This window comes from Callithrix jacchus, chromosome 11 (assembly GCF_049354715.1).
Source record: "Callithrix jacchus isolate 240 chromosome 11, calJac240_pri, whole genome shotgun sequence".
Classification (NCBI taxonomy): Eukaryota; Metazoa; Chordata; class Mammalia; order Primates; family Cebidae; genus Callithrix; species Callithrix jacchus.
This window is the reverse complement of record NC_133512.1, coordinates 84,829,281-84,855,518: the sequence shown is the minus strand read 5'-3', so window position 1 is coordinate 84,855,518 and position 26,238 is coordinate 84,829,281. Positions and strand designations below refer to the sequence as shown.

At 34.7% G+C, this 26,238-nt stretch overlaps 1 protein-coding gene and 1 pseudogene across 40 annotated transcripts in view; one reads left to right on the top strand and one right to left on the bottom strand.

The window, feature by feature from the left end:
- The window catches only part of FOXP2 (forkhead box P2), a 593,473-nt gene that overhangs the window by 369,165 nt on the left and 198,070 nt on the right, over positions 1–26,238 (bottom strand). For 37 of the 40 annotated variants that reach the window (XM_078343237.1, XM_078343230.1, XM_078343232.1 and 34 more), the window contains exon 3: positions 21,841–21,931. The gene's annotated coding sequence lies outside the window, so the exon portion shown is untranslated. Of the gene's footprint in view, positions 1–21,840; positions 21,932–24,488; positions 24,541–26,238 lie in introns of all 40 variants that reach the window. The other 3 variants (XM_078343212.1, XM_078343216.1, XM_078343221.1) reach the window with 1 other exon arrangement.
- On the top strand, positions 13,311–13,644 carry LOC118143573 (large ribosomal subunit protein eL36 pseudogene; annotated as a pseudogene).

Genomic DNA, 26,238 nt, shown 5'->3' with positions numbered 1-26,238 from the left:
CAGAAGAATTGCCTGAACCCAGGAGGCAGAGGTTGTGGTGAGCCGAGATCGCGCCATTGCACTCCAGCCTGGGTTACAAGAGCGAAACTCCGTCTCAAAAAAAAAAAAAAGTATCCCTTAAATGGCAGAAGAAATTATTCTATTCAGTGACGGCCACGTGAAAACAGGAGATAGAGAGACATGTAGTTTCACCCCTATATCCCCTATTCCACTTCCCTAACTTCTCCCAGGTTGTCCAAACAAACAAACAAAAAACATGGAATCTAAAGAGGAGAAAGGAAAACCATAGCTCAACTAGAAACTTTGGTGGCTGCCAGAGCACTCAGAAAGACCATTTCCAGTAAAGTAGTGCCACCTTCCTGATACGGCCATTGTACATTCACTTTAAAAAAAAAATGATGGTGGGCAGCTAATCTGCTACTATGCTCTGCTAACATTTGACATATGGAGGACTCTTGTGACTCTCAGTCCTGATATTCCCATTTGAGGGTAGGTCAACTTGGAAATGATGACTATTAAGCTAGGAAGGGCCTTGATAGGCTTCTGTAGTTAAATGGAAATGGTACATTCAAGAGCCAGCTAGCCTAGTCTTTGTGGCATCTCAATTTTATATGAACAAGTGGGGAGAGACACTCTCCCTAACTACAGCTGCTATCTCAATTGGTCCCTCAGTTTATAGACTTCCCCTAAATGCCTGAACCTGTTTCCCTGATACTCTGGCTAAGCTGAAACTTCATGATGTTCCTTAGACTGCTGCTGCTTGCTTACTCAGCTCAGTGGGCGTAACTCAAGGTAGCAGTAACCAAAACTCCACTTTATGAATTTTGTTGCATTTTTACTGTATCTTGGACTGTTGACAATGTCCCAGCTGTTTGGTCTACCACTTAGAAGAGCAGAGATTGGCAGATTAAAGACACCTCCCACCAGGTGGGATCATTGGAGGATCATTTGAGGTCAAGAGTTCGAGACAAGCCTGGGCAATATAGCAAAAGCCCATCTCTTAAAAAAAAAAAAAAAAAAAAAGCTGGGTGTGGGTTGTATGTAGTCCAGTCTTCTGGAGGCTGAGGCTGGAGGATCACTTGAGCTCAAGAGTCAGAAGCTGCAGTGAGCTATGTTCACACCACTGCACTGTAGCTTGGACAACAGAGTGAGACTCTGTCTCAAAGAAAAAATATATATAGATCTCCCTTCAGAGCTGAGTACTATGGGTAAAAAATTGCAGTTGCTGATCTGACAGTCTAGGTCATTCCTATAGGTGTCCACATTGAAAGCTTGCTCTCTGATGAGATCAATTAGAATCAAGATGCTGATCAAGCCTGCCCCACCAGACTACCACCATTGCTACCTGTATCCATCATACCAGTCACGGCTTTGGACCCACCATCATAAACTGGACACACAATTCAGAATTCTGTGTTTCTGATGCCGAAGCTACCACTGCATGCCAGACTTACACCATCTTTTATAAACTGGTGCATTGATATAGTGGTACAGGAAGCCACACTTCGTATGGTGATTGTCAAGAACTGAGAAAGGGTGTAACATTATAGATAATAAGAAACCCATTTCCTGAGCTTCCGTCTCCACAGAGTGATGTGGAGAGGGCCAAGTGACAATTGCACACAGGAGGATCACTTATCTTAGGAAACTGGGGCATTTTATACTGGGAGATACACTTGTCTAATCTTTCTCTCAGAAGGATACATTGTCTTTATTACAGCAAAAAGTAAACATACCTGCTCTCTGCTGCAAATAAAAGCTGTATTTCTATCTTCCAAAACTGTTTTCTATGAACTCTTAAAAATATATTCCGAAACAAAAGATTAGGTAGTACTTATGCTTACAAGATATGCAGAAACTTGAGAAAATCATGGAGATTTACCTTTCAACAGCATTGACTCCACCTTCCCCTGGCAAATTGACTATATTGGTCTTTTGTTCACCACCCAGGGCTACTAATTCTGTTGCTTCACTGCTGTTGAGACTTTTTTGGATTACAACCACACTGTTTCAGTCTAATCAGCCAATTCTGGCCATGATATTGTGGCCCTGAAACTTAACTATGTCGTATTTTCTGCTTTATGGACCACCTACAGATGGACAATTGTACATCTTTTATTGTGAAGATTGCCCTACAACAGACTGAAAGCCAAGGTAATTGAGGAACAGTCCGTGCTTCTACCTTCCAAAGGCGTCTGGATTGTAGAAGACTGGTACAGTATCCTCAAACAGCAATTCAGAAAGATTTCTGATCCTTTATCTCTCATCTCTTTTTGGTCTATATACCTTAGCAGGACAATTTGGTCATTAAATGCAGTTGCCCCTTAATAGGGTTTATTGCCTTTGACCATTTCCTGGATAATGACTAGGATGAAAACAGGTTTATATAGACCTGTTTTGACAATTTGGGATTCGACTCTGACCGTTTCTAGATATGATGCTCTTTACTTTATCCACAGTAATCCCCAGCCAGTCTGGTCAGTATACCTTCCAGGTGACAACTCACTTATGAGGAGACCTAGCAAATTCAAACTAATTGTAATTCAGTTCCTTGTATACTCTAGTTGCATTAATATAATCCTAGGTCATGAGTATAATGACCAATTGGCTGAGTATACTGTTCACTGAGTCCCCTACAGTTGCCTATGAGGGCCAAGGTGGGGATATTATAAGTTTCTATGTTGTACAAAAGCTCTTCTTCGGTTCCCATCTTGCCCTCTAAGATGAAAGATGTGGATGAACTTACAGGATGTCTGGAGAAAAGATGAAATTATAGCTACTGAAATGTGGCATGCCAAATTTGTGGCTATGGAGTGAAAGCAACAATCCTGACACTAAGTGAGAGCACCTAGACCCTGGAAGGTGAGAAAGGATGAACAATTAATGACCCTTCCCTCCTAGATCTAGTGCCACAGCCCGCAAAATAATTCTATGGTCCATTTAAGTAAAGCAGTTCCGGCAGCTGTCAATGTGACCTGTTGTTCACTTGATCATCCCCATCCACATGCTACAAAAACACAAAGTAATGTGAACATCATGAGATGTTGTACCTGATGCCATCTTTGGCAACTCCTAAATATCCTCTCCCCACCCCCACTGCTATTATGTATTCAAACACAAAAACTAAGGCAACCTTATTTAAATATGCCTAAAATGATTTCATGTTTCTCCTGATGCCCAGTTGGCTTTGGGTTACAAAATATATGGCAATCATAGCTGCAGTTATTCAGTGAATCCACCTATCACTTAACCAAACTAAACCAAAAAGATGATTCAAATAAAGCTTGGTAACACAACTTGAAGAGAACTGATGCACCCCTTTGAGTTACATGTTTGAACATAAAGGTGAAAGGGCTACAGAATGCATCTATGTGGAGGTTCTTTTTTGGTCTACCTGTTTCCCTCTGTAATTATTGGTAATGACACTAAACATCGGCATATCAGTCTAAACTCCATTACTGGCCTCAGACTACATCTTGTCTGGTTAAAATAAGACTAGTCTGTTCTGGTTAGTTATTCAAAATTGGGTAAGTCCAGGACTCTGGGGGCATAAATGAAGTCAATGCTTGCAGGTGGCCTTAATCCTGCTGCTTAGAATCCTATTAATAGCCTTAAATGCTTAATGAGACAAACTGAATGATTTAATCTTAACTTCTGTCATTCAAATTAATCCGAGTGGCCAACAACATCACCAACTCATGAAAATTCACCAAACACCAAGAAAGCATATTTGGTAGGCAGAATGATGGCTTCCCAAAGATGCCCACAATTGAATCCCCCAAACCTATGAAAATGTGATGTTACATAGCAAAAATGAATTAAAATTGCAGAAGGAATTAAAATTATTAATCAGTGAACCTTAAAATAGTGAGATTATCTGGAATTAGCCAGTGGGCCAACTGTAATCACAAGAGCCCTAAATGTGAAAGAGGTAGGCAGAGGCGGCCAATGTCAGAGTTACGTGATGTGAGAAAGACTCAACCAATCATTGCTGGCCTTGAAAATGGAAGCAGCCTCCAAGCCAAGAAATGCAGGAAGCCTCCAGCAGCTGGAAAAGGCTAAAAATCAGATTCTCCCCTTGCACCTCCAGAAAAAAACATGGCCCTCCTGACACCTTTACTTTAGACCAGTGAAATCCATGTCATACTTCCGACTTCCAGAACTATAAGATAGTAAGTTTATGTTGTCTTAAACCACTGAATTTGCAGTAATCTATTAGAGCAGCGATAAGAAACTAACACAGTGCAGGGTTCAGACTTGAAAAATACATTCTCCATGAGCTTCTGGCCTTCCTATACCTTTTGCCAAATGCACCAAGAATATAGACTTTATGCAGTTTTCGTCTGCTGTATTTCTTAGGTTTGTGTTTGTAGTGAATAACCTTAAGGGATAAGGCATTATATCTGGGACAAAGCGCAGGCTTGGTTATTGCTTTCTATAAAAGTAGCAGATATCCCTAGCTGAGTGTTCCTCAGCTGTAATAAATACCCTCTGAGTGCACAGAATACATTTTGGCAGTATTGTATCACCCCTGCTGGACTTGGGAGCAAAGGAAACTAATGCTCATGTGGCTTGCTGTGCTATAATTAATACTGTTCTTTCTAAGGGTTTCATGTCTTGTGCCAGAATCTGCAAAACAGTAACGGGTTGGCTTATTAAATGTTAAGGAGGGTAAAATCATATACCAGACCTGGTACTCTCTGGCTAATCTAATAGTACATTGAACATCCTATTATTTTAATATATAATTTCCATTCTCCGAATCACCACAGATTAAAGGTAGCACAGAAAGTGGTGGCTTAGATTATTTTTTATGAAATTAACATTAGTTTGGCTAAAGTGCAAAAAAAGAAAAAACCCAATTTTTTTTTTTATGAGGTTCCCCTTGTGCCCAAGGGACAGTATGTATAAGTGGTTAAGAACTACCTATAAGGGCCCCAGTCTGGTTCTTCTATTCATTAGCTATGTAACCTTGGGCAAGTTATGCAACTGCAAAAATGGGAACAGCAGTACCTGTATTAAATGAGTTAATATGTGTAAAGTGATTAGAAGGCCTGGCACAGGGAAAACACAATGAACATTTTTAAGCGTTTTTATTAACTGCATTTCAGTGATATTTCATCAGGACTAGGGAGCATCCAAGGAGCTAGTGGGAAAGAAGGAACAATTCCTCTTCCAGTTCTAAACTTCTTACTTTACAATTTCCTCATAAATGTGTAAGGATTGGATGGAATATAAAATGTTTTTATAAGAATCATTTTACAGGGGATATACTGAAAATTTTAAATATTTTAAGTAAGAGTGATTTAAGATAGCTCTCAAAAGCAGAATTTATTCAAGAAATCTACCTCTATATTTCTGTTACAGAATTTTCAGTGCATTTGAGTAAAATGAATCTGATAAACAATATAATTTAATTTACTTAAAGGAGATGTAATACTCTAAAACTACTGTTATAGCAGACTAATTCATAGAAGTAAATAAAATAATTGTGAAGCTGATGAAATGACTATGTAAGCCATTTTACAAGAGGGATATTATTTTTCCTTCTTTTCAATGAACGTTTGAAGCCCTCTTTCAAGCTCTTGGTAAATCTATTGATCTGTGAAACACAGTGCACTCCAGGGAGGCAATTCAGTTGACGTTAAATATCAAATGATGAGATGAATAATGATCATACCTTTTGGTAATTAAACGTCTTACAAACCTTTTTAATGATTCAATGGCAGAAAGTCAAATGAGGTCAAGCATATTGTATTTTTTCATTCTTATATTAATGATACAAATGAAAATCTTTTTAAAATATCTAGAATAAGACAGCATAGTAAAAACTTTATAAAATTTTAATGACAAAATATATAGTGTATCTAGCTTATTATTTGTATAGTTAATGTCTTTCCAGAATACAGAATTGCTTTCTGTTCTTAAATATTCTATTCTATTGTATTCTTAAATGCCTTTAAAGTTGTTTCAGAAACATTTCAAACCTTTTTGTGGCTGTGTAAAGGAGAAAATATCAGAAATAGTAACTATTAACAGTAAAGACAAAGTATAACTAAGAGAAAATGGATTATAGAGAAGGAAGAGATCTGAACCTCAATTTATGAAATTTCCACATGCAGATTCTTTTTTTTTTGTTTTTTTTTGAGACAGAGTCTCACTCTCTGTCACCCAGGCTGGAGTGCAATTGTGTGATCTTGGCTCACTGCAACCTCCAATCCTGGGTTCAACAATTCACTTGCCTCAGCCTCCCGAGGAGCTGGGACTACAGGCCCACACCCCCACACCTGGCTAATTTTTGTATTTTTAGTAGAGACAAGGCTTTGTCATGTTGGCCAGGCTGCTGTTGGACTCCTGGCCTCAAGTAATCTGCCCATTTTGGCCTCCCTAAGTGTTGGAATTACAGGCATGATCCACTATACCCAGTCTCTATTTTAACAGTATAAAAATGAAAGATAGAAATGAATGATATAAATTTTATTAAACTTACACATTTTATTTATTCTACAGTCTAGCACTGAGCCTCCACACGCTTATTTACCACTCTCCACATGATTACCAACTAGAGTTTAAGATATAAAACTAAGAACCCCATGATAATTAAAGACCTTTGGAAGCCAGAGTGTTTATTTTGTTTGCTAAAGGCTACTTTCCATGGCCACAAATACTAGGTCACTTATAATATCACAAGGAAATAATCCTACAGTAAGAACTTTTAAATATTTAAAATAAATCTACCTACTTATTTGTTATTTCATAGACTATAAGATACTGTATGTTATCTAATTATAATTGCATTTGAATTCCTTCTGTTAAATATTTGCCATATTTATTCTCATCAATATACTTAAAAATTATTAAAGATTCCATAAAGGTATAAAGTCTGCAGCCACAAATGTGAAATAATAAGAGAGTAATACATCTCATGTTTCATTCTTAGAGCATAGTTTATGTAGTCCATGTTCTATTTTATATACTTTATTGAAAATGAACTTACTTTACAAATTATTGATCACAATGGGTCACAAAGTACACAACTGACCAATAATTAAACTGCAAAGAAATCAATTAACTTGTCCCAAAAGTTGAGATTAACAGTATACTATCAATAAGATTTTTAAAACTTCTAGTTTCATATTTCTAAGGCAGACAAGTAAAAAAGGGTGAGCAGACTAAGCAGAAGGAGTAACACTCTGGTTCTAAAAGAGATTAACTGGGAAACAAAGGTTTAAAAATGATCTACAAACAAAAGAGGTAAGGACAATGATTACCAGAGGGCATAAAAGATGAATGCTTCTATGTTAAGTCATTCTCTGCTACAGTGCTTTGGTCAAACAAGCCTTCTACTAACATCCGTCAATGATTTTCAGATTCACTTGATTAGTTGAGGTTTCCTTTAACAAATCTTAACCTCTTTAACAAATATCTCCTATTTCCCAACCATGTCTTAAAATCTTCCTAAATGTAAATATATATCATTGCCTTTAATCATACCTTTTTGTGTGTGTGTAGGATTTTTCACAATCACATGGTCAAAATTCCGAACAGCTCAATTTATCCTTCAAAAGTCATTTCAAGTTCCACATTACCTGTGACAATTACTCATTTAACAATAAGTGATAGGGGTTTTTATTTCAACTATTCAAAGTTGTGTTCATTATCTCTTGCTGGTGTAACAATTATGACTAACTTGAAGCATAATGGAACATGCATTTATTACCCTGCAATCTCTGCGACTCAGGTATCTGGGCAGAGCTTAGCTGAGTCATCCGCTCAGACTCTCAGAAGACTGCAAATTAAGGTATAAACTGGACTGTGTTCTTTTTCTTGAGCTCAGGACCCTCTTCTAAGCTCACCTGATTGTCGGCAGAATTCATTCTTTGATTTGTAGGACCGAGGTCTCCATTTTCTTTCTGCCTCTAGGCTGGAGCTCCTTTCAACTCCAGAGAGGCTGCTCACACTTCCTTACCATGTGGCCTTTTCCTAGCCTTCTCAAAACCATGGCAGCTTGCTTCTTGAAGTCCAGCAGAATAATCACTTGCTCCAGTCTGCTAAGATGGAGTCTCATATATTTATGGGAATGACTATTCTATCATCTGTGCCACATTTGTTAGCTAGAAACAAGTCATAGGTTCTGCCCTCACTCAATGGGAGGGAATTTTACAAAGGTTTGGCCCATCATAGAGTTACCTTGGGTGTGTCTACTACAATAATTTATAGGTTAAAGTTATAGATTCTGAAACCAACTGCCTCAATTTAAATACTCTCTATTCTTACTAACTTCGAATTATGTTTCTTTATTTTATAATGGCATAATAGTATTACCTCCTCTTAAAGTTATCGAGTATAAAATGATTCAATATTTTTAAAGTGCTTTTAAACTGAGAAGTATGAAGCAAGTAGGAACTTCCATATAGGTCTGCATTAATAAATTAATATTTGTACATATATGTACATTTCTAAAACCCAGTGGTTTTACCATCAAAAGTTCATATGCTCTGACTATAAAGGTGTAGTGGTAATTTCTCTGAATGAATCATATTTGCACATGTGTAAATGCATGCTCTACCAACCACTGTTATAACATGGAGATTGCTAAAAAACATTTGAATTAGTTAACAAAGATGAAAATATGGAATTACATGTAAGACAGCAGTCAATAAAAATATTGTTAAGTAATCATGATAATTGCAATCTAGAAGTTAAAATTCAATAAGAGTAAATTATGGGTTGACTTCTACTAATCACCAGCCTCAGAGACTTACTTCTGCTTTTTATCATTAATCACTTCTGCTTTTCATGCCAATAACTAATGCTGAACTTGTCAAATGTTGTCATATAGTGATGGGTGATACTTCTACCATTTTAATTACCTTCCATGAGCTGCCTAAAAAGTAAGGCAGAAAGCCACAGAGAATTTATACAAATGCCAAATACTGGAAGTCAGGGGAAATACTCATTATTTAAGATGCTGACCAGCTCTTGAGATGCAAGTGAATCAATTTAGAAAGTTAATCTCTCTAAATAAACATTTTTAGAGGACTCCTCCACGTTATGCTGATAAGTTAGGAGACTTTATTTTACAGAATTAAAAAATGTTACACTTAAAAGAGATCATAGATATCCAGTGCAAAATATCTTTTTCATTTATATCATTTTCCATCAATAAATCACTGACTTGAACTTCAGAAAGATAAACACACTTGTCTAACTTCACAGATGGTAGAAAAGATGAAGAACTTAGGTTTCCCATTAACAAAACCAGAGCGCCTCAGTGAGGGGCTTACCACTATTTAACAGGAGTTTTGAAAATTCTAGGGAGAATTTTTTAATGTAACAGCAATTTGAGACACAGTATGTGTAGACAGCAGTTATGTTTGGTAGTCATCCACAATAATGAAGAATGCTATCGCATCTTTCAAGACTTTCTCCAAGTATTTGTGAAACTAAGAAACTTGTGACTAGACCTAGCATTATTTTACATATGAAATCAAGGTATTTTTGTGTTCTTAATATAGAACGAATTTTCCAGGAGTTCAATGATGCTTAAATCAAAGTAATATTTGTTTTGTTTCTAACTTGTCCAGTTTCAGCATTTTGAAAAATAGCACTAATGACTGTTCATGTATCACTCTTTTTGGCTGCCATATTAATGGCTATTCTGCAAGTAGGGCATTTATATAACTATTTCGTTAATATAGGGAATATAAATTCTAATTTCCGCATATCAGTCATTTACATTATATTGATTTTTGAAAATATATCTCAAGTATATATCTAAAAGTTTACCTTTCATATTAATAAGGGAGAATTATAAAATGGTTGTATAAAACATTGATTTGTATCTCATTGTCTCACAGGGCTAAGAATCCTTTGGCCTAGTCAGTTCCGTCTTAAGATTAATTCTAAATTCTCTCTCACAATGAAAAGGAGTGCTTTTCAGATTTTATGAAAGAGAGTTTTTAAAAATAAGCCATTTAGTAGCTAACATTTACATGTTTTGAAAAGTGTACAGTTATCAAGAAAAAAAAAACTCTCCAGGATGAAAATTCCAGTCTCTAATGATGTTGTGATTCATAACAACATTGCCTTTACAGGTATTAAAATTCTGAGCAGAAACACAATAAGAAGATATGTTAAATCTTTATTACTGAGAATGCTCAAGCAATGAGGCATCTGGTTAATTGCACCTATAGTAAGGTACTACTCAGAGAATTGCAACCAGTTGAGAATTAAGAACGTTTTCCTATTTTAATAATTTTTATTGTTTCAGGAAAAATGTGTTTGATGAACAAAGCTGAAATAATACAGAAAATCATTAAATGTATAAACAGGAAAATGAAAATCTTATATACCTCTATCTCCCAGAAATACTCACTGATCTTTTTGCATATAGTAATTTTCCAATAAATAAATATATATTTTAAGGAAAATATATATTATTTAAATAGTGCTTCATCCCTGCATTATTCACTTATCTAAATATTATTTGTTATTCTATTGTTTTATATACTCTAACTTAATCAGTTCCATTTCCTATGGTTACGCAGATTGAATCATCATCTCATGATTGATGTGATATAAGGAAAGGATATAAGGAAACATAGAATCTGTATATCTAATAGCCTAATTTGAAGTATAACAATAAGAACCAGAGAAGCAGCTATTTTCAGATAAGAAAAAGTTAGTAGCTTTAATTTCTTTTCCATTTCCTCTCAAAATCCCACCAAGAGTGAAGTTGTGTGTGTGTGTGTGTGTGTGTGTGTGTGTGTGTGTGTACTTGCTGGAAGAATTAGAATAAGCCTTCCTGTAAGAAAATGCCACAGAAATTGCAAGGAATGTCTATGTCAACCTGAAAGTGTAAATGAGTACTGTGTAATCCTTTGGTTTCCTTCAATCATTTTCAGAAGACAAAAGACAAAGAAACCACTTTTCGATTCCTTTTAATAACCTTTCTGAACTCTCAGGAGATAAACTTCCATCCCTGTTTTCCCTATTAAGCTCCTCAATCCTCTTCCCTAAACCTACCCTGCATTATGCAAATAGAAATCCCTGTAATGTGAAAGTCTGGTGAGGGTCCAGCTCCTCAAATAATGATTACAATGAGTATATTAGTTAGAATATTTATAGCTTTAAATGACAAAAATTCTAAATCAAAAGATATTAAACAGAAAGTTACCCTCTCAGTTGATTATTAAACACTAAATTTGTTTATTTATGCAACTTTAGAGAGTTATTTAACATTAATTAAATTAATAATAAAATGTAAATAAGACAATTGCTGGTAAATAATAGGATTATCATAACTGGTTTTACCTAGTCAGGATCCACCTCTTGGAACTAGATATAGGGTCAGTTTCCCAGGAAGTATATGCTATGTATAGTAATGAAGTATGTCTTAATAACATCAGGGTTATGTTAGCAAAGAAAAAAGAGAAGAAAGGATGTTGGAATGACAACTAATAGCTTCTACTTCAAGTATGATGTCATACATCTTCACCCAAGATAGTCCCAATATATACCTATTGCTTGGGGTAAATACAGAATCCTTTTTACTCACAAAAGCATCTTGAATAATATATTGTATAGTTATTTACCTTAAGGAGTATATTTTTAAGATCGCAAAATTAAGTTCTAGCATATTTTTGTTATAGTTATATAAGATAATTAAAACTATAGTGAAAATAAAAATAAAGTTTCAGAATGCATGTTAGTCTACTAAAATTTTAAAGTACATGAAACAATCCCTTTCATTGACTGAAACACTGAATACAAGTCATTCTTTCTAATTCTGTATGTATGGTTCATGAGTTCTTACTAATATTTTCATACCTTAATCCACATGTCTCTATTTGAAAGTAGTGATGTATTTAAAATGCAATCTGTATTTCATAAGTTAACTGATTTTGACCATGCTAGCTTCCAAAAATGTAATATACAGAGTATGGAACTACATCATAAACCTCTTTATTCTTAAATACGCACTGTGCTTTAGGACACACAAGAAACGACATGAGAAGAGGAGTTGTTCAATTGTCCTGAGCAATAGAGTACTGAACAGCTTTGAGGCTAAACTGCCTTAGTTCAAATCTTAGTGCTGTCACACAGTAACTAGGTAACGCTGGGCAAATTATTTAACTTTTCTGAGCCCCACACCTTCACCTGTAAAATGAAGATTATATTGCTTTATACCTCACAAGTATGTTACTCTTACATTGTGAATATTCAATGACTTAATGCTGGCGGATCACTGAGAAGAGTACCTGATACTACAACATGCTGGATCATAGCATTACTGTTATTACTAATACTTTTATTGTTATCTGAAGCCCAGAGTGCTGAGAGACCAGACAGTAATACTAAAGAACATATACTACTTAATACCAATAATGTAAAGGGGACCATGAAGCATTTTGAAAAGGAGAATTAAGTATAAAGACAAAGGGGAACAAGTGGTGACTAGAGAGAAGGGAGAAGTCAAGGGTCAGGGCGGGAAATGACTTAACCAAATACAGCTCATCTGCTACAAGTTCTCTAATCTGCAGTTTGGCATGTTGCTAAAAGTCTAGAATACATTGTTAAAGGAACTAAGCCTTGTCAGATTTCCACGTAATGTTCTCCTCATTTTGAGAAAACTTTTCTTGACACATGATTTCCTGAGGGCAAGTTCACACTCAAAACCAAAATTTCAAAAGAAATAAATGGTTGGAGTCTATAGCAAATGAGATGTACTTCTAGATAAAGGAATAGACTTTAACACTTACTGATCAGTCAGAAGGAAATAAGTATAGAATATAATAATGAAGGTAAGTGTAAAATATAAGGCACTGGAACACTAAAAATACAGCATTATTTTAAAAGTACTGGGTAATTAATTATACTTTCAGCCTCACTACATAAGGAAAAACTGCAATGTGATAACCTCTTTTTCAGTTCACTCACAAGGCAGCATAGAGCATGTTTATTCTTACTCAGCCTCGCATACTTTTGGAGACAACCTGAACCCTGAAACTGACTGAACCCCGAAACTGACTGAACCCCTTGGAGGAAAAATAGTCTAAGTCATGGTGAAGAACCACAGCTTCTTGACTGACATTACTTTACAGGGGAAAACATGTCAAGGATTTCTTTCAAATGGCTTATTGTTCTTATGAGAATTTAATGTATCCTTTATATCTAACTGTGACAGTTAGTGGAAATCATTATATAATATAGTTAATAGTTGTGCAAACTGATGGAGCATTGGGCATTTAGAGGCAAAAAAACGCATACAGTGCTTCTGCTACGGCCACCATTGGAGAGCAGCAGCCATGACCCTGCGCTACCCTATGGCCATGGGCCTCAACAAGGGTCACAAGGTAACCACGAATGTGAGCAAGTTCACGCACAGCCACCACTGTTGGCATCTGACCAAACACTAAGTTTGTAGGGGACATGATCCGAGAAGTGTGTGGATTCGCCCCATAGGAGTGGCATGCCATGGAGTTACTGTAGGCCTCCAAGGACAAATGGGCCCTGAAGTTCATCAAGAAAAGGGTGGGGACACACATCCACGCCAAGAGGAAATGGGAGGAGTGGAATATTCTGGCTGCCATTAGGAAAGTCGCTGCCAAGAAAGAGCTCTCTGCCCTGCCCTTTCCCTGAAATAAAGAGCAGTTTGACAGAAGAAAAAAAAATGCATATAGTGGATATAGCTAAAAAGTAAGCATAAATCATCACCTGTGAAACAAATAAAATGTATTATCAAATTTTTTTTTAAAAATTAACTAAACACATTTAAGAGAAGCACAAATGAAAATTATCTTGAATTAGGAGAAACTACAAGAGAAATTATAGGAGAAAGTATTAATGTGACAGAATCTTTTTAAAGTTGAAGAGAGATACTACCTTTAATCAGCAAGATCAGAAATTTTCTAACAAAACTCTCTTATTCATCTGTCCTCTATAAATGTTAATTTTCATCTGGTCCATGCAATCAAATAAGAAATCTTCATTTCTCTGCATCAGACGTTCAGATCTTTGTATTTCACAGATTATATGTATCAATATGTGTTATTGTGGTATTATATGCTATTGTAAGTTCATAGGATTCAAGATACTAAGGTCACTCCAACATTTTTCTTCCCCAAATTATTCCACATGATATGGAAAATTAATATATGATCATTATTTTTGAAAAACCTAACAGCCTTATTCAAAAAAGGAAAAAAAAAACTCTACAGGATACTTTTCAGAAAGTTTGCTCTAATGTGAACATATAATCTTGATTAATGAATAAAATGCTCAAGCTTAACAGCATCTTTGCTTAGGTTTACCGCTATTTTCCAACCTTAGGATTCTAAAGTGTACTTTGCCAAATCCATTCATTTGTGTTGTTTATTAAATTATCTGAGACTACTGATCCATGCACTTAAGTGTCACAAAAAGAGAAAGAAAAAAATCATCACAATATTGTAGTCCCAAAAGTTTTTATTCATATTACTCTCTTGGAGAGAACCCATTGTCTAACAACAAGAATGACAGGGCTATTGGGAATTACATTTAACATTTAATTGTACTGACAAAATTAAATACTTAAGGTCTAATATATCAAGAATATTTACCCCTTAATACACTGAACATAAAAAGTATTCTGTTTCATTGCTCTGCTTTCTTTATGGGCTTAAACCTGCCAAATTATTCCATTCGATTTCAGAGAATTCTCATATGGCACTCTATTTTATTTACTTTATCTTCAATAAAATGGTTCAGTGAGCATTAGCAACTCTGAGATACAAGTTTCAATCAGTCTTCAGGCAAAGGAGTCAATCTATATTAGACCTACTGTGCTGTGAGGTGCAGCTTAAAAGTTGGAATAAGGCAAAGCAACAGTGAAAATGTGAGCCAAGCCTAATAAAGGCCACAGAAAAGAGAAAGAAAGCTCTCCCCAGGCTCTCACATGCATTGCTTATACAATACCAGGTGCCAGGTTCAACACATGAAGAGCTCCTTAATAAGGCTGACAGCTAAAAGGAGGCTTCAGACTATAACTTCATTTTACATGACACCTACAGTAATAGTCCTCTGTTCTCTGGCAGACAATTGTAAAAACTCAAATTGCCAACAGTTTAAAATGAGATTTCATAGTCATCCCCTTGGATATCATATAGGGGAAAAAAACCAAAAAACATCCAAGCTGCATTGTAACTCTTCTATAGCATTTTCATATAATTACTAATGTAACAGTAGTTTCAGTGGACCTTTCCTTACAAATTTGTATGACATTTTAAATATAGCTGCTGGATTAGATTTTAACCACAAAACAATCAGTAAGTTTGAGCAACAACTCATTTTGGAAAATGATATCACTAAAGACTAATTCCAAGAAATGTGGGGCAGTTCTGTTGGATGCCGTGAAAATGTCTCCCAAAGCACAAACTTTGTAATAAGCGATGCTGGTTCATATTTGATATGGGCTGTAAAAAGCAGATTATTATAATGGTGCACTTCCCAGCAAATAAGACCATTAAAAGGGTACTTAATGTTCAGTTGAATTGAAAAGCAGGACAGTTAAAATCTGTATTTTTCTATTTTGTATAATGATATCAAAAATTTTACTAGCAGATAGTTCCAACCCACAATTTTAAAATTATAAACATGAACTCTTATTTAAAAAATATGAACAAGTTTTCATTTTCTCTTTTTCTAATATAGTGCATTATGTTTGTCCAAGTTCTATCATCACATCAATAGGAACGAAATTTGGAATGATGGCTTAATGAGAATGTATTTATTTATTTGTTTATTTGAGGCAGGGTCTCACTCTGTTGCCCTGGCTGGAGAGCACTGGTGTGATCCTAGATCACTGCAATCTCTACCTCCTGGGTTCAGGCAATTCTCCTGCCTCAGCCTCTCAAGTTTCTGGGATTACAATCACCCACCACCATGCCAGGCCAATTTTTATATTTTTAGTAGAGACAGGCTACACCATGTTGACCAGGCTGGTCTCAAACTCTTGACCTCAGGTAATCCACCCACCTCACCCTCCCAAAATGATGGGATTACAAGTGTGAGCCACTATGCCTGGCCAAAAAATTTATTATTTTTAAAAAATGTTGCTCTATTACTTGCTGATACATATTTCTCAATTCACTTTTCTGGAAACCAAATGTACTGTTTTGCTAATGAGCTCAATGCTTCAAAGTACAGCACCCAAATGTGTGTGTGTGTATAGTTAGATAGATAGATAGATAGATAGATACATAGATACATAGATACATACATACATACATACATACATACATACTTCCATGTAACTCTAGTATTTGCAACTCCATAAAGGACATTAAAAGATATCAGAAAACTATCATGATAAATTAGTAGAAGAGACTCTGCAAGTCCAGATCCTATTAACATATGGGTATTTATTCCAAGCAGCTCTTCCACAAACAATGAGTATCACACCAGCACACAGACCTACCCAGTCATGAGTAAGCATGACTCTCCAAAACTGGAGTGGGCAAGGTATTAAAAGTGGCTTCTACATGTTGCAAAATCAGTATTCCAGGTAAATCTAAACATTTCACGTTTCATTTGGCTCACTATCTTATAAATATACATACCTATCTCTTCTATTACATATGCCTGAGAGACATTATATTTGGTATACTATTCCTCTGAAATCTAAGGTCAGTGCTGAAATTTGTGGATATAATCTTAGGGTTGAAATATCCTATATTAATTATCTATTATTGCATAAAAATTACCTCCCCAACTTGGCAATTTAGAACAAAACCATTTATTATCTTGTATTAGTTTGTTCTCATACTCCTATAAAGAAATACCTGAAACTGGGTAATTTATAAAGGAAACAGGTTTAATTGACTCACAGTTCCACATGGCTGGAGAGGCCTCAGGAAACTTACAATCATGGCAGAAGGTACCTCTTCACAGGGTGACAGGAGAGAGAACGAGTGCCCAGAGAAGGGAAAAGCCCCCCATTAAGCCATCTGATCGCATAAGGACTCACTCTCTATCATAAGAATAGTGATTCATGTTCTTCCCATATGCAATTGGTTTCAAAGGTGTAAGTTGTAATGGATTCTCTCAAGTAACTTAAGGGTTATTTGAGGTATATTTCAAATTACTGAGCCAATATAAGAGTGAATAACTTATAAAGAACATCTTCTGAAATACGAGTGTCAAACTGAATACTGGCTGTTAGACCACTGTTCTAAATCAAGAAGGTGTTTTACATATTCAATGAATATTTCTAAAGATACTATTATATGCAGCATTGTAAGAAACACACAAATGAGCAACATTCTGTAATCTCTGTGGGTAGCAGGGGAATGAGATTAATGATCACATATCTATAACATCAGATTGCCTATGATTCTATGCAGAAAAAGTCCTAGGCTAGCTAAAAAGGAGGTAAGAAATAAGAAAAGTATAGTGGAAAATGGTAGAAATGTAAATGTACTTTAAAAAGATAGAGAACGGGAAAGAAAAAGGTGTACACTGACAAAGATGCAGGAAAGAAAGTGTAAAACATGTAGTTAAAGGTATACATATCAGAGGAAAGGTACAGAGAAAAGTTAAGATACCTGTGTTTTGCCACATTCTGGAGTGTATTAAATACCACACTAGGACTAGGCTGTAATTAGTCTGGTGGTTTTAGCCAGCTTGAAACAATGGATGAATTTTAGGCAAGGAGGAATGGTCTGCTGGGTGTTATATTGTAAGAAAATGCTATGAAAAAAATTTTTTTACACATTTTAACAATGTTCTTTTTTATTTACTATAGCATGATTATAAAACCTTAAGGTAATATATTTCATGAATTTTAAGTTTAACATGCTTTGGCAGACAGTCTCCAGGGTTTCCCCCATATTCATGCCCTGTAAAATTCCTTCCCCTTGAGTGTGGGCAGGACCTGTGACTAGTTTCCAGCCAATAGAATATGGCAAAGGTTATGGGTCATCACTCTGATGATTACTTTAATACACATACACATATTATACATATGTGTGTGTATATCATGTGTATGCATGTGTATTACTACACACACACGCACACACACACACACACACACACACACAGAGGCTCCATCTCCATTTTGGTAGCATGCAGTATAGACTCGCCTGCTGGTTTTAAAGAAGAAACCTGCTATGTTGTAAACTGTGTATGGAGAGTGTCACATGGGAGGAAGGTGGACTTTAGAGGCTGAGGATCTCAGTCCTAAAACTGCAGTGAACTGAATTCAGCCAAAAACCAATGAGCTTGGAAGAGGACCCTGAGCTCTAAATGAAAATGCAACCTTGCTGACATCTTGATTGCAGCCTTTTAAGACCCTGAGCTAAACTGTCAGGGCCTGGACTCTTGACCCACAGAAATTGTGAGTTGATACATTTATGTTGTTTTAAGTTTATAAATATATGAAAATTTATCATATAGTAACAGAAAACTAATACACATCCTAACCATACCCAGAGAGCACAAGTACATAATGTAATTCACTGAATGCTTGTGTTGTCCCCAAATTCCTATGTTAAAATCCTATACCACAATGTGATGGTACTAGGAGGTGGAACCTGTGGTAGGTAATTAGGCCATGAAGATGCAGCCCTCATGAATGTGATTAGTGCCCTTTTTATATAAGGAACCCCAGAAAGTTCTCTCAATCTCTTTCTGACGTGTGAGGACACAAGAAAGAAGATGGCAGTCTACAACCTGAAACAAGACCCTCCACAGAACCCAACTTTGCTGGCTGACACCTGAACTGAATCTCCCAGAACCCATTACCGTGAGAAACAGACTTTTGTTGTTTATAATCCACTCAGTCTATGGTACTTTGTTATAACAATGTAAAATAACCAAGACAAAGAATTAACTCATATTTAGCATTTCTTGTAAGATCCATGACTGGATATAAGTTAGATTATTCTATATAGGGTATTTGCCACATGGCCTGAATAATACAGTCAACAATTGAAATGAATATAATAGAAATCAAAATAATACTTTTTAAATGTTCATTATGCCCTTTATATTATTCACACAATCTTCAAATAAACTCTATTAAGTAGGTACTGTTATCTCTATTTTCTAGATTGACAAATTAAGTGTAAAAAAGCCTTGATGACTTGTTCAAGGTTTCACATAAAGTAGGTTTGTTTTGGAACCATCATTCAAACCAAGGCAATCTGATTTCCAACTTTGGATTCTCAACATCTCCACTCTACAGCCTCTCTATTTGCAGTCTTGCTCGTTCTGTTTCCTTTTGACAATGAATATCAGTTGACAATGAATATCAGTATGCTATGTATCTGAATTGGACAACCAACCCCCTGTCCACCAAACCAGCTTCCCACATAGTCCATTAACATTTTTTAATTATTCAAAAAATAGAGAAAATATTTTTCATATATGATACCTAACCTCTAATAAATATTTATAGAATCTATAGCAATTTTCTATAAATATGTGAATGAAAATTATTTCTACTCCACTGAATTAACTAAAACTGGTATTTAATTTCGCTTTAATAGTCTTGCAGTAGAAACTCTAAAAATAACTGTGAATATCTTAAAGTAAAACACACACACCCATATGACCAACTACACATTTATCCATGTACACAAATATTCTGTTATTAGTTGTATGAAACAACATTTTAGTTCCCATCTGATAAGTATTATGTAGGGCAGGTTATTTAACAACTCTGAGAGGTGAAATGGAGATTAAACTAAAAATAAATATTTGAAAAAAGAAAGTTTGAACCAAGTTCCATTTAGCGATTATCTAGGGGGAAGGGAACAGAGAAGACAAAAATCCAGTATTTCTTGAAAATAGCTATGTCCCAAGTGCTAAATTTTTACAATAATAAAATAAACAGATCTATTTGTCCCCTCTTTTATTCTTTGAGAGCTGAAAAGCAAAACTTAACAGAGGTTGATTTAAAAAGCCAAAAAAATAGCAGCAAGGATGCAAACTCCTATGAATCTGACTCCAAAATCTTTGCTTCTCTAACATTTTCTTCTTCTCTTACGATCATACTTCCAGCTCAAGGGTTCAAAATTGTATACATTTATGAGTAAAAATGCTTTTTCAGAATGCACTTTCCCAGTAATCTGAAACTTTGGCATTATGTATATTCATTATTTACACCAACATGTGGTTAATGTTTATTTTAAAATATTTTAAAACCGCCATTATAAACGCGTAACTACAAAAAGTCTAAGTAGCACATTCCAAAATCAGTTTGAGGACTAACTTCAAGTGCAATTATATTCTCTTCTAGGAAGAAGATTCTCTATTTTCTATAAAGAGTTTATCTTATGATTCCATGATTCATTCTTTCCTGGTTTATTGTCAGATAATTCCTGCTTATTATAAATCTAAACTCCCTCTGCTATTATACAAATAAACATGCTGTTACTCAAAAATAATAACTTATTTATCAAAAGGTTGTATAAAGATGAAGTATATTGGTTTAACCATTATCTATGGCAAACATACAAATAATGTTCCACTAACTAGAGAAAAGATTGAGTGTTAGCAGACGTGTTCTGATAACACCTGATTGTTTATTATTAACTGTAAAATGACAACAAGCTATATAACTTTTTCCAAATCATTTTAATTCTGTCTTTGTTTCTCTACTTACCAAAGAATATTAACGTCAACCTTACTTACATCATAAATTAAGAGTAAAATGAAATAAAAGACTGTCAAAGTGCTTTGAAAATCTTAAATACTATATAAATGTGGGATCATTTTCATGTGTATCTGGTAAAATGATAAAACTGGTAAGAAATGAACCAAAAAAAATCCACAGGAAAAACAGAAGGTAAACTATCTCGAAAGTACTTAACTGTATAAAGAACATTGACAAATATCTCTCAGAGAGATTATGGAGTATATCTTGAGAAAGTTGTAGAAATTGGTGGAGAAATTTGGGTAGAAAGTGAAGATCCTGAGGCCTGTCCTATGCGCAGAGTGAAACTATTAATGAAGAATTCTGAAGAACCAGAGCATTTTGGTTTCCTTCTCTTCTGAGATAAAGATTGGGGAAAGAAATCATATAAACTACTAGGAAGCTTTAAAATACAAACTCTGCCTAAAATTTCTTTTAGGTTTCTTTTAAAATTATAATTATGTTATTATAAATTTGGATACTCATGACAAACTGTTTGATTGATATTATAGTACAACAGTGAAACTGAAAAGCCCATTTTAGATGTGTTATATATCGAGAAGCTTTATATGTTAACATTGTAAATATCAAGGAAAACTATCAAGAGCTTTAAAGCTACACAACATTAAAAAAGAAAACAAATCTTCCAAAACAGCTGATTGGATCTCAAAAATTATATTAGAAAAATCAAATTTTCAAGAAAATAATCATTACTGGTATATTTCTGTCATTATTTTCTCAATAATTCTAGATAACCACAAAACTTCAATATCAATTGAACTTTTAAAAAAAATAATACTGAAAATACCAGCATGATAAAAGCTTTAAGCGCAATGGTAATAAGACACTCCAAGTACTTTTCTTACCTAATAATTTACTTTTAAAATTTCAGACCAAATTCTTTTTCCCTATGAGTGTATACTACTTTTAAAAAGTGATACCACGTTTAATAGAAAGAGAGCAGCAAGTAGTGAAATGGGAACCCCAAAAGCAGTGATAAATATTTCTACTGCCCTACTTAACATGTCTCCATAGTATGCTGAAAACTTCTTAACATCTGGGCAAAGATACTTAATTTAAAAAATTAAAGAATAAAAGCAGCATTAGAAAAATTAAAATAAGCACAATGAGCAAAAGAGAATTGTTACCAAAAGGACACTTACCTATTTCTTCCAGATCTTCCACAAGACTTTTGAATCAACCTTGAAATGGAGTCTTAGAAAAATTCAATCCCAGCATCACATTAGAGTAGACCTGTTAATAGAGACAAATAATTTTCACTGCTTAGAAAATTAAATTTAAATTTACATCACAATTAGTGCAGTGACTTCACAGAACATAAAACATATTCATCCTTAAAAAGGAAAATGTTAATGTTAACATGCATTATTTTGTGAATATTCAAATATGCATAAAATGCTTTTTCTACATTTAAATTTAGAGAATTTTCAAGGCATTGTTTGGTGCAAAGCAAAGGCCATGGAGACAGCATAAGATGCACTTCCAAGAGATGGAGATTTTATTTCCCACTCTTTCATCGATTTGGGAAGTTTAAACTTTTCAGTGATTAAATATTAATATAAAGAAAGAATTATTTGTGTCTCCAATTTCTTAACTGAAAACATCAATGATTTCAATTGCTCTTCAACACATAGTTGAAGGCTTTTTTTGAGCCTAACACACATTTGAAGGCTTTTCCACAACTAACAAATCGTTAGTAAGAATTTACTCCTCATAATCACAATGTAAAGGTTATTACTGAAATGCTTATTTAAGTTTGTATTTCCCAGATCCATTTCCAATTCAACTACTCTCTTTTTCTAGTTTCTTCCTTCTTTAATCTGACAGATTTAGCTCACACTTTCTTGGGCTAACATATCTTAAGTGTACTGAAGGTCCAATAAAGTTACAGAACTTAGTACTATACAGATCAGGCTTGTCCAACTGATGGCCAGGACGACTTTGAATGCAGCCCAACACAAATTTATAAACTTTCTTAAAACACTATGAGATTTTTTGCATTTTATTTTTAGCCATTCATCTATCATTAGTGTTAGCGTATTTTATGCGTGGCCCAAGACAATTATTCTTCTTTCACTGTGGCCCAGAGAAGCCAAAAGATTAGATATCCCCAGTATAGATAGTAAACGGGTTTTGACTCAAACAACACTCTGGTTGATCGGTAATGACTAAACGGAGAGCTGTGTGGAGACAAAATCTGAGTCAGCAGCAAAAAGTTCTATGTTCAGTTAGCAATGTCTGCCACAGGCATTGAAAAGGATGACCTGCATCACTTGCCATCTTTGTTGAACAGTCATGTTGTTGAGCTAAAATCCGTCCTTTCTTGCAATAAAACCTTAGTGCACGGCCAATTAATAATAATGTATTCTGGCTGAATCACACATCCAAATACTCAGTGTCACCATTACTCCTTTCCCTGAGTACTTTTGGTGTTTCACAAAGCATTAGGTATTCCACAGAGCATAATTTGAAAGCACTGTTTAGTGAATTATAAGTATTAAGGTAACTCAAAGCCATAAATATTAAGGTAGTTTGAACTCCTGTTTGTCACATTCTGTATATTCTTTCTCTATTGCTTCTGTTGTCCACATTTCTCTTAACAATAAAATTGTGTACATTAGCAGGCCCATCCTTGGTTTTCCTTGTGTTAATCTTTCTTCCATAATTATTTTCTGCCTAATATATGCCACCAAAAGAAGTGGATTTCTGTAGTATAAATCTAAATTATTTCACAATTTTATATTGACTTATTTTACCTTGCCCATATTCATAGGGAAATTTCAACTTTTTCCATATCAGTCTATAAATTCTAGATTTTTTAAAAGAAAATCTACAAACCCATTTTTAAAAGCAGATGCTATAAAAGGTCTATTAATATCAAAGTAAAATTCAAAAATGAAGGGCAAAGAAAGAAAACCTACTTTATAAAATATTAACGTGTACTACAAAGCTTGGTACAGCTGCAGGCACACAGAGTTCAGAAATAAACCCATATATATGTGACAGCTCATATATACATGAGATCTTTATATATAATAACATCACAAAATAAAACAAAATACTGGTGTTGGCATAATGTATACAGGAAAACTGATCTAAGAATTGGGCAAAAAGTAAAGCGAGCACCTTATCACAACATATAGAAATCTGAATTACTGAGAGATTAAATAGTTAAATATAAACTGTACTTTTTCACAGTTACTAAGAAAAAAAATTAGGCAAATATTTTTGAGACAAAGATGTAAAAAAGCTTTCTGAAACATGACCTAAAAAGCATAAATCATAAGACATAAAATTGATTTTGCTAAAAAAATGAAAACTTTTCAGTTGAGGATATCATAGCTAATTCCATAGGTAACTGAGAGAATACCTAAAACCAATGAGGAATTAATACTGGTTAACATGTATTTATATATTCAGAGGAAACCAGTAGAAAAATAAGCAAAGAACTGTGAAAAGGAAGTGTTCAGAAGGAGAAGTCCATGCTGTCTAAATCTCGTAAAATCACTAGTAATCAGGAAGACACAAAATAAAAAACCAATGAGATACTACTTTACATCATCATAAAAGCATGAATTTGAAGGCTGAATTCTGTGGAGTGTTAATAAGAATATAGAAAGATGAGAATTCTTGTTCACTGCTAACAAAAGCATAAATTATAAAGTTATTCTTGAAAGCAATTTGGAAGACCTAACATGCTTATGTTCTTTATGTTCTCAAAGAACCCGGTGGGCACCTCCATTGCGAAATATATTAGCTTAAATTTCATTTCACATTCTTGTTTACATACCTTTCTCTCCCACAAGCTTCTCCATTTTCATTACTCAAAACTCCTGTTGAAACTGATAAATGAAGAAATAGTAATAGGCATATTATTTAGATAATAGAAGTAAATACCAAAAACATATTGCCTCTGTGTAGCTGAAGTAGGTAGTAAGAAAATACAAGGCAAAGGGCTTCTATTTTTTGTTTTAATAATCCCTACATTCCATTTGATTTTTTAACTCTATCATGTATTTCTTTAAGAAGGTCAAATACCAAACAAACAAACAACTCATTTTATTTTTTGTTTTTAAAATTTTATTTTAAATTCAGGGGTACATGTACTGGTAAACTCATGCCACAGGAGTTTCTTATACAGAATATTTTGTCATCCAGGTATTAAGACTTGTACCATTAGTTATTTTTTCTAATCCTCTCCCTCCTCCTACCCTCAACCCTTCTATAGCCCCAGTATCTGTTGTTTCCCTTTCTGTGTCTATGTGTTCTTATTATTTAACTCCCACTTATAAGTGAGACTATGCAGTATTTGCTTTTCTGTTCCTGCACTAGTTTGCTAAGAATAATGGTCTCCAGCTCTATCTATATAATCTCATTTCTTTTCATGGCTGCATAGTATTCCATGGTCTACCATTGATGAGCAGTGAGGTTGATTCCATGTTTTGCTATTGTGAATAGTGCTACAAAGAACATATGTGTGGATGTGTCTTTATGATAGAACAATTTATATTCCTTTGGGTATATACCCAGTAACAGGATTGCTGTGTTGAATGATAGTTCTGTTTTTAGGTCTTCGTAAAATAGCCACAGTTTTCTAGAATGGTTGAACTAATTTACACTTCTACAAACAATGTATAAACATTCCTTTTTCTCCACAGCCTCCCCAACACCTGTTTTTGCTTTGACGTTTTAGTTATAACTATTCTGAATGGTGTGAGATGGTCTCTTATGGTTGTGATTCACATTTCTCTAATGACCAGTGATGCTGAGCTTTTCTTCATATGCTTTTTGTCACATGTATGTCTTCTTTTGAAAAGTATCTGTTCATTTCCTTTGTCCACTTTTTAATGAGGTTGTTTGCTTTTTCTTGAAAATTTGTTTAAATTACTTATAGAAGCTGAATATTAGACCTTTGTCAGATGCATAGCTTACAAACATTTTCTCCCATTCTACAGGTTGTCTGTTTGCTCTCTTGATAGTTTCTTTTGCTGTGCAGAAACTGTTTAGTTTGATTAGATCCCATTTTCCAATTTTTACTTTTGTCACAATTGCTTTTGGTGTCTTTATCATAAAATATTTGCCCATTCCCATGTCCAGAATGTCATTGCCTAAGTTTTTCAAGGGATTTTATAATTTTAGGTTTTACATTTAAGTCTTTAATCCATCTTGAGTTAACTTTTGTATATGGTGTAAGGAAAGGGTCCAATTTCATCTTCTGCATATGGCTAGCCAGCTATCCCAGCACCATTTATTAAATAAGGAGTTCTTTCCCCACTGCTTGATTTGTCAGCTTTGTAGAAGATCAGATGGTTGGAGGTGTGCAGGCTTATTTCGGGTTCTCTATCCTGTTCCAATGGTCTATGTGTCTGTTCTTGTACCAGTACCATGCTATTTTGGTTACGGTAGCCCTGTAGCATAGTTTGAAGTTGGGTAGTATGATGCCTCCAGCTTCGTTCTATTGCTTAAAATTGCCTTTGCTATTCGGGCTCTTTTTTGGTTCCATATGAATTTTAAAATAGTTTTTTCCTAGTTCTGTAAAG